The sequence below is a fragment of the Etheostoma spectabile genome, chromosome 10 (assembly GCF_008692095.1).
Source record: "Etheostoma spectabile isolate EspeVRDwgs_2016 chromosome 10, UIUC_Espe_1.0, whole genome shotgun sequence".
In the NCBI taxonomy this organism is placed as follows: domain Eukaryota; kingdom Metazoa; phylum Chordata; class Actinopteri; order Perciformes; family Percidae; genus Etheostoma; species Etheostoma spectabile.
The window spans coordinates 14,936,649-14,949,213 of NC_045742.1; the positions used below are offsets into that span (position 1 = coordinate 14,936,649).

Genomic DNA, 12,565 nt, shown 5'->3' on the forward strand with positions numbered 1-12,565 from the left:
CCATTAATGATGGCTGCATTCCACTTAGGAGGGGCCCTGGTATTGTACAGGCTGACTCACTGAAATAGCTTACTTGATGGAATTGAGCCATTGTTAAGGTTATCAATTTCAGCTGTGCTCTTCCTGCAATGACAAGTTAAAATGCCTGCTGTCAAAACAGTCTATTCTGTGGAGTGTTTGATTTAATCCTGTTTGAGCTGTTTTTTTTAACTGTTTATTCTTGTGTTTTATCTGTTTTTATTTTTTAACTGTTGTTTAGCAGATTTTGTATATAGAACTTTGAATTGTCCTGTTGCTGAAATGTGCTATACAAATAAAACTGCCTTGCCTTGCCTTGCCTCAGACAGGTAATGACCATCGCTTCCCTTAGGCTCCAGCTCCATATTCCACCAACACATACATGTTTATGAATACTGTAAAGATAACATCCTGTGTCATTTAAGTCCCGGTATTCCTTCCACGTTTTCAATGATTTGATGAATGAAGTTTTAACCCCTTGCTTTACCACCTGACAGTCTGCCAGCTGAGTCTGACTGTCACCAGCTGAATGGCTCCTTTCTTTCTTCTCAAATTGGAAGAGCAAGCCATGAGCCAACAAATAAAACAGAAAACATGCAACATACAGCAATGATGAGCAAATAGTTTCTTGGTTTTTATTCATTAATTTTAACTAAAGTCTCTGGGTGGTAAAAAGAGTCATCAGAGGACCTGAGCACTAATGCAAATATGAAGCATTTTCTGAGCATGTTCAGATAATGTGGAGATTTAAAAAAATGTTTTGCCAAAACAGCATTCACAGTTGTTGCTACTATCTTTTTTGGAAGACCAGAAGGGAGTACATTACAATAATCTACATTATAGTCTTTTACTGCTCTCTGGAAAGAAAAAATACCTGACCTTGCTGTATTTCATAGGTGAGAGAAAGCAGTTTGGCCACATCTTTAAAGTTCAATGCCGAGACCACACACGCACACGCACACGCACACGCACACGCACACGCATACACACACACATACACACACACACTATTTTGTGATTAGAAGCATTAGAAGATTTAAACTTAGGTTCTGAACAAAGTCATGGCCAATTTAGTAAGGAACAAATAATAATAACAAACAAAAAAATCAAGAAATCAAAGAAATATGCTTTTTCAAGCAAAACCAAAGCCACAGGTAGTGATGAAATGCTCCTTCCCCATGTAGACTTTTCATTTGGTGTAATTAGAGAGTTGTTGTACGCCACATTAGAGGCTTCGGTGACAAATGACTTAACGAGCTACGCAGGGAGTCCTCATTATTCTGCAATTAGAAATGTAATTATGGGTTGCTCCAACCGCTTGCTTGCTGGTAGGCTAGCAGTGTGAGGGAGCAGAGACAGAGTGAGCACCATATTTAAATGCCAGCTAATCAGTCACACATGGAAAGGTGCATAGGCCTCAAATCACAGCCCTTTGTGGACTGTATGGGACAGAGTTTAGGCACTAAGATTTGTAATATATCACTGCAAACCCACACTGAATTAAAAAAATGCTTCAAATGTACCTAAAACAAGTAACCAGTTTCCAGAATACTGCTGTTTCAATTTACCAGACAGAGTTGTCAAGTGCTGATCCAGAGGCAGGCCGGTAATGGGCTGTAATTGGATTTCCCTCAGCCTCTCAGTCTTAAGCTAGTAATTTTTAGATTACTAAGCAAATTTACAGCTCTATGTGATCATCTTATGGAGGTCAAAAAGTTAAGAAAAAGACAATACCATAGGATTTTACTAAAGCTCAAACCAATTTTACCATATCAGAAACCCAAGGGTCAGAGTCTCATGTGGTGTGTGTTCTGCAGCAACAATCTATCCATTTAAGCTTAATGTTTTGGCTTGATTGAAATAAAGTAAGGTATCTGCCAACAGAGCAAACAAGTCTGAAGTCATTTATCAATATGCTGTTTGTACCCAGACAAGAAGCTGAACAGGGATGACATTTATGCACAGTTTTAGCCAATCAAATGATTTATAATGGATAATTTTATTTTATTTTACAGTACTGTTATTTGCTAATCATTTTATGAAAGTTTCTTTGAAAGACCTTTCATTTGGTACACATGACAGAAGAAAGAGATGTAAGGTTCTGAGATTGATTGGTGTCATTTTTTTAATTTGTGTTAAGTTTAAAACCAGTTGTTGATGTCCAATAGAATTTCTGCTCCATTTTTACCTCAAGTACATATTAAGTCTTCTTTAATTAGGTCTAATTCTATGTTTTTATCTGTAGACAATTTTCACATTTGCATATTCAGCTGACCTGTGTGCACAGACCCTTTTCTAAAAAAGACTCTAGGATCTAATTTATTGAAATTGATGAGTTAGAAGTGTACCTGAACTCTGCATCTCTTGACTTTCAAGTTTTTAATGGATTTTAAGTCTACACAAAAATCTACACTAGGGCACACACTTTGACCTTTTCTCCCGATAACTTTGGAAACTTCGACGTTCCCTCCAGCATTAACAGCACTACTGAGAAGTTGGGTGTCTTGAAAATAGATATACTGTAATGATTTTGTAAATAATTTGTAAAGGTTCCAAAATTCAAGAACAAAAATACATTACAGTTACAATACTGCTGGGCTGAATAATATTGTTAGTTACTTTGGTAACTCCAGATTCTATTAGTATAGGCGTAGCCCTCTATGCTACGCGATATTGGTTTATCCCTTCGCGCATGCGCAGTCGTGGATTTCTTTCCCGCCCTAGCGTCCGCTCGGGCCTCAACGATCCGCATTTACTGCATATATACAGAGCGACCCGTTGTTCGCTCCCAAAACATCAGCTTTTTCTTCAACTAATGTTCTAGGAGCAGGTGGCCCGGACCTTAGAGCTACGCCTATACTATATAGATCTGGAGTTACCAAAGTAACTAACGTTCTATTTCGTATAGGCTTCGCCCTCTAAGGGCTACGCTATTGGGTTGGGCAGCTGATGTAGTCAATGCCACCTGCGGCACAAGGCCACAAGCCGAACATACACCACATTGCCCCAGCAACAATGTACAGAGCTAGTCGAGTCATTCTTCTGACAAAGCCTGCCCTGCCAATGGCGTGGCCGGAAAGGTTCATGTGCCCGCAATATGATGCAGTGTACAATGATTAATGGGGTTAAGCGTGATTGATCCTGTCGCGCATGCAACGGAGAGACATGATTACCTCCGTGCGTGCAACCTGATTATGACATGTATGAGATAAAAACTGTGTCTCACAAAAATACCCCAGGTACAGGAGAGGTGAGACAGCAGAGCAGGTCATTCAGCACTAGGTGTGGAAGGAGATTGGCAACAATCAAGGCATCCGCTTTTTTTTTTTTTTTTTTTTTTTTTTTTTTTTTGCACATTCAGCGCGGCATTACGCGTCCCTGACTGTGGACAAAACCGCATGAGACATGTAGATTCAGACATATCTCGCAGATAAAAGCGGATGAAGGGGCACGGGAAGCCCGGAGGCTGCCGCGCAATGTCGCCTACTGCCATGCCTTAAAATAGAGCCGCACGCCGCCAGAGCCCTCGTGAGTGACCCCGAATGTCTTGGGGGGGCTATTTCCCTTCCGACTATAAGCCTGGGTAATACTCGCACACCAGTGAGACAGACGCTGTTTTGAGAGGGCTGATCCTTGGGATGTTCTCTATAATGCACAAACAGCTGCTGAGTTTTCCTGATATTTGCCGTGCGTAAATTGTATTGTGACAGAGCGCGCACCGGACACAACCGGTGGGAACCTCCTCCGCACCGTTAGCGTGAGGTGGGGGGAAAAAACCCTCGAGGGAAAACACCTTGACCGAAAAGAACTAGTTAAAGTCTTCGGTGTGAGAGGGATTTAGCTGTAAGGTGGCTGCGCTCCCGTCCCCTCTATGGAGAGGCAGGACGAGAAACTGACAGTGCACATAAATCACTCACTCTTTTGGCCGACGTTAGGGCAAGGAGAAGTGCTGTCTTAAGCGACAGCATTCGTGAGCAAGCCTGTGTCAAGGGCTCAAAGGGGGGCTTCCCCGAGCCCGCACAGCACCAGAGCTAGGTCCCATTGGGGCGAGGGGGCGAACAGCCGGTTTTTGACGCCTAACCCCCTTCAGGAAACGTTTCACCAGGGGATGCCAAAAACGTCCTCTCACCGAACCTTCGTGACAGGATGAGATGCTGCTGCGTATGCTTTGACTGTAGATGGAGCCAATAATTATCCACCAGAGTTTGTAGGTACGTCAGCACGAAGGTAGGGGACACGATGTGGTGCTGCGTCCCTCTCTGTGCACCAGCGCTGGAAGCAGACCAGCGCCCTGCGTAGCCTGCTATGGTAGAGGGGCTCTGGAGCCCTGGATAGTGCGTACCACGGCGGGGGCAAGCCTAACTCTCTGTAAGCGCTCCCGCTCAGCAACCAGCCCCACAGTCTCTGATTTATCACTGGGGGATGACAGATCGCACCGTTCAGCTGCGTAGTGCGTCTCTCTCCGCCACGGAATCTGCCAGGGGGAGCCACCAGCAGCTGACAGGGTTGGGAACCAGGACGCGCTCGTGCCTCCGTGCCACCAGAACAATTAACAGATCCTCCTCCTGGACGCGCTCCAGGAGGCGGGGATCAGGGGCCGGGGAAAAGCATATAGAGGGTTTGGGCCAGGGTTTGTGGAAAGGCGTCTACGCCGAGGGGAGTTTTGTCCCGCGCGGTCAAGGAGAACCACAGTGTGCACTGTGTGTTCTCTCGTGAAGCGACAGATCCACCTCCGCTTCCCCGAACCTGCTCCTAACGTTTGAACGATAGTGGGATTCAATCTCCACTCGTTGTGGGAGGGCCCCCCCCTCGACATCAGTCGGCTGCCCGTTCAAAATCCCGGGATATATACTGCTTTGAGGACGCAGGTGGCTGTGCCCCACAGCAGAGGCGTCTGGCTATTTCTAACAGCCGGGCTGAGCGTATGCCGCCCTGGCGGTTTATGAATGCCGCCGCCGTGATGTTGTCCGTCCGTACTACAACATGCCTCCCCGTCACCACTGGTGTAAAGTGTTTCAACACCTTCAACACCGTGGACAGCTCCAGGCAGTTTATGTGAGGGAGAGGGGGAGGAGGCCAGGCCCCTCCCACCACCTGTGACTCGCACATTCCCCCCCAGCCAGTGAGGGACGCGTCTGTGTACACCGTCACATATGACGTCACTCTGCCCAGGGGAACCCCGGAAGACAGGGTTTGGGGACTCCCCCAGTATGCCAGGTCTGATTGGAGGGAATGAGGGATGGACAGCATTCGCCATTTGTGGCGAATGGGATCGAGCCGCTGGCGGTGAAACCACCTCTGGACTTTCCTCATGTGGAGAGACCCAGGGGGCCCACCGTGTGTGCCGCGGACATCATGCCCAGAGCCGCATAACTGACAGCGCTGGCACTGTCGCCGCGGCCTGAAGCGGGACAACAAGAAGTCAGGGCTTCCTGCCTCGTGTGACAGCCTGGCTCTCATGCTGATCGAGCTCTTGTCTACCCCAGATAAACTATCGATTGTGCGGGGACGAGGGCGCTCTTCTTCCAATTTATGGCAAAACCCAGCGTTTGTAGTGCTGCAGAACCTCCATAGTGTGCAGCGCCGCCGCGTCCCGAGAGGGGGCTAGAATGAGCAGATCGTCCAGTAAAAGAGGACTCTGATGCCCCTCTCCCGTAGAGGCTGGAGCGCCGTTTCCATGCACTTGGAAAGGTGCGGGGGCTAGTGAGTATCCGAACGCAGCCGTTTGAACTGGAAACGGGCCCCTTGAGGAGAAGCGCAGGAATTTCCTGTGCCTGGGAATGTTTGGATGTGAAAGTAAGCGTCTTCAATCCACGGATGTAAACCATTCGTTGGGGCGCACACATCCCAACACGTGCCTGATGGTGAGCATGTGGAGGGGCGCTCCATGACATACCTTGAATTTCGACAGGTCGAGGATGGGACGCAGTCCCTCCTGACTTCTTCGGGGTGAAAATAGCGAGAGTAAAAACCCCGTTTTCCTCCCCTGGAGGACGCGGAAATAGCTCCGCTCGCCAGCAACCCTTCAACTCTGACGTCATTGCGTCGGACTCTGCCGGGGATGAACCCGTCGTCTCCAAACACCCGCAAAGGGGGCGGGGGGGAGGCGAACTGAGTGTGTAACCCCGTGTTATCACTTTGACATCCACGATTCCATGTGTAAGCCAATCCATGCCGCGCTGCCCTCTGACAGTGGGCGAGCACATGTCTGAGTGTTGTTTCACCGACATGGCAAGCAGGGAGCGCAGAGCCCATCCCCCGCTGGGCGAGACGAGTGATCGCGCGCCCAGCCCTGGTTGGCTTTTTCGAAGGGCAGTGGCCGGTCGCCGCCGTTGTGGGGGGAGCGGTCACTGGGTTAACCCGACCCCCGCCCCGCCGGCATCCCGTGGGGAGGTGGGTGACAAGCGTCGTCGTCCCCCGTGGGAGACGCTCATTTCCGCTGCCTGCGCAGCGGGGAGCAGTGGCCCCGCTCGCGGCGACGGCCTGGTGTGTGCTTGTGTGGGGAACAACTGTCCATACAGTGCCCTGTTTGAGCAAACAGGGACTGTTCGGCTGTGTGCAGGTTGACGCCGTGTGGCACGTCTGTCGCTGCGGAGGGGACCGGGTGGGGGCCCCGACGCCGAAGCTTGGGAAGACGCAGCTGCAGCCGATGCTGCGGGGCGCTTCCGCTGTGACGGTTGTCATGGCGACGGTGGTGCTGTTGAGAGGACCTTCCACGAGCCGAGCCTCCGAAGCCGCTCGGTCCTCCGCCGCTTGATGGAGATGAGACGTGGCAGTCTGTAGGCGCGGCCCAAATAGTCCATCGGGGATGGGACCGTACAGCTCCGGTCTAATTCCGCTGGCAGCTGAGACATGTGGAGCCAGATGTTTCGCTGGGCCACAGTCTGCCAGCCATCACCCTGGACAGCGCCACCGTGGACGCCGTGGTCAGGGTGATGGCGGTCATAGCCTTACCAATCTCCGTGGCAAGCTCCGAGGGAGGGCGCCGGGAGTAGTGGCCATCGCGGAGGGCGGCGGAGGCCATAAGGCGATGTTGTTTTGTGCCGCCAGCCCCTGGCGCACATTGGTGGGCCCGTCAGTGACTTGAGCGCACACTTGATCCTGGAGAGGAGGCGTGGGCTTCCGGTGGCCGAAGAAGTAGCTTTCGGAAGCAAAATGGACGCCAGGCCCCCTCCAGGGAGGACTGAGGAAACCTGCGTCCGTATCGCCCTAACCCGAGTAAACGGGGCATAGCGGAGACGGAGCCTTCAGTTTCCCGGCTGGGAGAAAGCCTCCTCCACAAATGGCCGAAGCTCCGCGAAGCGCGGCCAGATTGGGGCCCGTGAAAGGGCGGCTCCTGGGCATAAACATCACCGCTCAAAAGGCCGCGAGCGGGGCTGGCAGCTCCGCCGGGAGCGCTATGCCTCTAAGCTCCGCTGCCCTCCTTATGATCTCCGGCAGGTCGGCGAAGAGAGCCTTAGCGGTGGAGGCTGGAGCCGGGTGGGCAAAGGGGAAAGCCGCTCGGGGCGGTGCCCCAGGCCGTTCGGAGACGGAGAGCTCCAGCGGGAAGCATCAATCGCCGTCTCGAGGCCCAATCCCCCCAAAGAGGAGGGGGACCCTCCCAGAGGGGAGGAGGGAAACCGTGATGGAGGCGCTGTCAAGAGAGCGGAGTCAGCGGACTCATGCTCGTCGAAAACGCCGTCCCCAGCGGCTCCAAGGTGCCGCCGATTCCTGTCTGTCTGCCCAGCTGCCGTCTCCGTCCCGCCAGCCTGGCAAACCAGAAAAGCTCCGCCCCGTCGAGTTAGCTCTTTAGACGACAGGCGGGCGCAAAACTGGCAGGAGGCGTGGCGGGTAGAGCCTGGCCGGCGTGAACCACCCAGCAGGCCTCGCAACGGGGGTGGAGGTCCGCGGAAGGATGTACCGGTCCGGAGGAGGGGCAGACCGGGCACCGGCGGAAGGTCTTGAGCTTGACTTCATACTGCGAAGTTGAAGAAAAAGTGGGAGTCGAACAACGGTCCGCTCTGTATATAGCAGTAAATGCGGACGTAGTTGAGGCCCGAGCTGGACGCTAGGCAGGAAAGAAAATCTTCACGACTGCGCATGCGCGAAGGGATAAACCCAATAGCGTAGCCCTTAGAGGGCGAAGCCTATACGAAATAGAACATTCAGTGTCACAGTGCACAGTGGACGCCAGGGCAACAATAGCAATGCTTTCACTTACAAGTGTTAATTTCATATAATTTACAAGTAGTTTCTTGGAAAGAACTGTATTATGTTGATCAAATGATGGCTATCCCAGGGTCCTGGACTGTTTTTAGACTAACAATTTGTTATAGCACATTTTCTAGCTTTAGGTTAGACAGTTGCACAGATTTGGTCCAAACCATCCAAGGTCATGGATATAATGTATGTGTGTGATGCCATATTGATCCCCGAGGGAGATAATTCATTTTTTCAGCAGGGGTAGCAGTGTAGAGTCAGATGCACAACAGTAACTTTGCACCTGATATTATTTCAGTGCCTTGCTCCAGGATATTGCAGGGCAGACAAAGGGTTACATGGCCAAATAATTTGTTTGTTTCTATATTCACTTACTTTTTTTATTATTTAATATGGTGATCAATACATGCTTTCAATAGTTTTAGTGACTGAGATTCCCTTGGCTCCATCATGAAATTATTTTCCTCAAAGGGAAACAAGCTACAAAATATGTGAACATATTGTTCATTGTTTCAGGGTCAGTGCGAGAGTGTGTGCGTGCCATGCTCGCAGGCATTGTTGGGACCCATGCTTTACAGTACTATGTTGTAGTAATGAGGCATTTGTGCGAGAGGGTATAGTCCGACTTACCCCATACTGAGCTCTAGATGACCTGGCAGCCTCACTCTTTAACCAGCCTTTAACCATTCCAAGGCCCAGCCATTTTGGAAGCTTTGGGCTGCATTTTAAATTGGTGTCCAAACTACACAAAATAGTTCAGAAACACTTTTTTATTTTACTTATTTATGCATGAAATGCCTCAAAAAAGTATATTTATTACAATTCTTTATATATTCATGAGCCACGTTGCAGATTTAGATGCATTAAACATCAATAACTTATAGAGCTTTTTGGTTTTGATTGGTGATGCATTCACTTACAGTTGTTGTTGTACGTATTTAAGTGAGTATAGTGTCTGTTTATGTGAATATATAATCACATACTTTGGAATAGTTGTATTTATTATTGTGCTAACAAACAAAATAAAAATATGAGTATCAAGGCAACACAGCTGAGAAAAAGAATTGTGACACCAACACATTTGGGATCAGACTTTTAATTGGACTTAAATTCACATAAATAACATTGGTTCATATATATTTTGTATATTATACAACTTTATATAATATATATTTCCCCCTATGATATACATTCCTCTCTGGCTAAAATTATCTCTCATATCTACGGAAACAGAAAGCCTTGCACGAATGCAACACAGCTCTTTTTGTGCTGTTTATCAAGGTCCAAATGCCAAAATGAGAGGAGCATTTCTCATGAGTTGTAAAAAATATTTTCCCAAGTTACACAAACAGAAAAGCAAAAAAGTAGAGTGTATTGCATTGTCTCTAGGGTATTACACTGCACTACAAGGAGTGGGTAGCTATTGAAAATCATTCACTGTATATATATTTTACTGTATTGACTTGTGACACAAAGAAAGAAAGAGCACTGCAAACTGTTTGATATGCATGGCAATTACTACGTGTACATGGTTCCTTTTTTGCAAAAAAAGAAGATATGCTTGACTCAAGATAAGAAACCACATCATGAAGATAAGGAAAGAATTATGAACCTGTAGCAAGGTCACGTAATCATGCAGTGACCTAGCCAAGCACGCTTGCACAGATGAGTTGAGCTTGTCAGTCTGGATCACAAATCAACACATGGCTGTTTCGAGCCTGTGACCGACATTATTCAACAAGATGGGTGGAGATCTGGAAGTCAGGAAACATTCCCTAATATCCCTGACATAAAAAAAAAAACCTCCACCCTTGTATTGGAGCTCCTCCTGGGTTGCCTTTGACCAGTGAATTATCTCTGTTGCCTGTAGTGCTCATGCAATCAATACCTCCATCACACAATCACGATTCACGCATCGCCACACAGTTGCACTGTAAGTAAACACTGCAGATTGAAATGTGCACTGGGAGGTCATTACATGTCAGATTTTCACTACCTTTCCATAGCTGACATTTAACATCACTGACACTTTGCTTTAATTTGTGATAAAGTAACAAAGTTACTAGGAAATGATTAAAATCAGTTTGCCTGTATTTGTATGTCAATCAAATAATAACTTGTCAATACAAATGTTACATGACATTCAACATTATAAGTACATACCTGGTGATGTGTTAAAAGATTGAAAATGGCCGTGAGGTGACCAATCTAACAAGACGGTATGTCAAACATCAGCTTTTTATCACAATGTCTCCTGCTTCCTGCTACACACTCTCTTAAATCTGCATAAACTATGATACACATTTGATTGTCTGAATCAGAGCAGCTACCTGAATATCAAACCAGAGAGAAAACTGTCACTGTCACTCAGACAAAGCCTTCAAATCCAAAATCCAAATAAAAAGCAAATAATGGATCCGGCTACAGCTGCTATGTGAATAGTGATGGGCGCCAAACAGAGGTCAGGTCTGTTGTAAGCGAAGGTGAGTCAGAATCTGATGAAAAACAAGATCAAATGTAAAAAAAAGCGACTGAAAATACCCAGTAAACTGGTGTGGGATCCTACAATGTTTCATGCATTTATCTTGACATGGCCAACTTAAACAAAACATGACGTGTGTTGGTTTGTGTGTATATTTGCATGTTTGTGTGTGTTAACAAATCACAGAGAAAAACACAATCATGCCATGACATTGCGACAGACAGCAAGTAAAAGTGTTAACCCCCTCCTTCTCTGAATAGTCGACAACAGAGCAAAGTTTTTTTTCTTTTTTAACAGCTATCAGTTTATCATAATTTCATCATGATAAAAATCGCATAAACATGATCATAATCATATCCCTTTTTCTAAACAAGATAAAGTAACTAGATGCTGTTGAGAAGAGCCACAGGGAGGGAAAGTCACTTGTGTTGAAAGCAGTGCAAAAACCTTTTTAACTTTACAGCAGGGGCTTGTTTCATTACACTAGATTAGGTGTTAGCAAAAACAATGAAAATGGCAGTATTTCATTGCAATACATTATTATGGTTTATATCCTGTACCATTTATAATTTTAGACTATAAATCACTTTTGAAGTAGGAAAATAAGGTGATGTATGTTTTCAGAGGAGTCTTACACTGTCAGCAGTAGTGCTAGTTGTCACTTTCCCTCCCCATTATATCCCTGCCTCTCAGCTCCATCTACTTTAATACTCATAGAGGGGAAATAGTGTTAATCAAAAAAAGTGCATCATGAATATGTTGAGATTAATAATAAAAGTAAACCATCTTTTTGTCATAAATAACACTTTTTTCCTATAATATTCAATAAACCTCTTATTATACAAGTTGAGTAGTCACATGAACATCTTGTTCATATCTGGGAGCAAAGTTAACACTTCCTGAAACTCGGAAGCTACAACCAGCCAACACAAACAGGACTGCTGCGTCAAAACTAGCAGGAAGATCAAGGAAAAGACTTCAGCAACCACAACTTACAGCTACTGAGGCTACAACACATGAACAGTGATGTGAAGCAACACAAAATGTCCACAGCTCGCATGTATTTGCGTTAGTAAGATGGTAGCTTCTAGTTCACACAATAAAGTGGATTCAAAGAAGGCACATCCTCATTTAAAAGAAGAAATGTTTTGGGACACATGCTTATTCCCTTTCTTGTCAAAAATGAGATTAGAAGAATGATACCACTCTCATGTTTATATGCTAATAAAGCCAGCAGTTAGCTCAGTTTATAAGAAAGGCGGTGTCACTGCTCGATGTGGGTTAAGTGCAGATTTGAGTCACGCATGCTCAGATTTAAATGGCCATTCAAGTGACAGCCTTTGTTGTGTTTGATTGCTAACTTGTAGCCAGCAGTGATCAAACTTGGTTATGTAGGTCAATTTTTTTTGCATTGACATTACAGAAGTCTCTTGTTAGCATCTTGTAGGCTACTTGTGCGCCACTCACATCTGCAAATCACTTTTGAAGTAGGAAAATCTGCACATCAGGCAATGACTGAAACTACTAGTCTGGCTCAGTCCAAAGGTAAAAAAGCACCTCAAAGGGTCACCATTGTACACATAGTATCTCATTTGTTTACTGAGAAACGTAAAAGTGACACTGTACTTTTACAGGAAGTTATGCGCTGGAACTAGACTAGAGGCCGCCCAGTCTTTATCAAGGGGGTAAGCCTTTCCTCTCTAAGTGTAGCTCCCATGGCGCCATTTTAATGCTACGAAGCCATCACATGCAGTAGGCATTCCATTCACTGCCATTCATTTTTTCGCCACTTTGACAGTGAATAACTTTACATATGTAGCATGTATACATGTAGCGTTTCAAGACTCTATTTGTCCGTTGTTTATT

At 46.5% G+C, this 12,565-nt stretch overlaps 2 long non-coding RNA genes across 2 annotated transcripts in view; both read right to left on the minus strand.

Moving 5' to 3' along the window:
* The window catches only part of LOC116696487 (uncharacterized), a 9,771-nt gene extending 4,721 nt beyond the window's left edge, over nt 1–5,050 (minus strand). Inside the window, exon 1 of the long non-coding RNA XR_004333748.1 lies at nt 5,039–5,050. This is a non-coding gene — a long non-coding RNA (uncharacterized LOC116696487). The remainder of the gene's footprint in view (nt 1–5,038) is intronic.
* A 4,703-nt stretch (nt 5,051–9,753) lies between these two features.
* Nucleotides 9,754–12,559, minus strand: LOC116696485 (uncharacterized). Its single transcript, XR_004333746.1, has 2 exons — nt 12,216–12,559; nt 9,754–11,969 (listed from the first exon to the last, which is right to left on the minus strand). It is a non-coding gene; the product is annotated as an uncharacterized LOC116696485 (long non-coding RNA).
* Between the last annotated feature and the right edge of the window lie 6 nt (nt 12,560–12,565).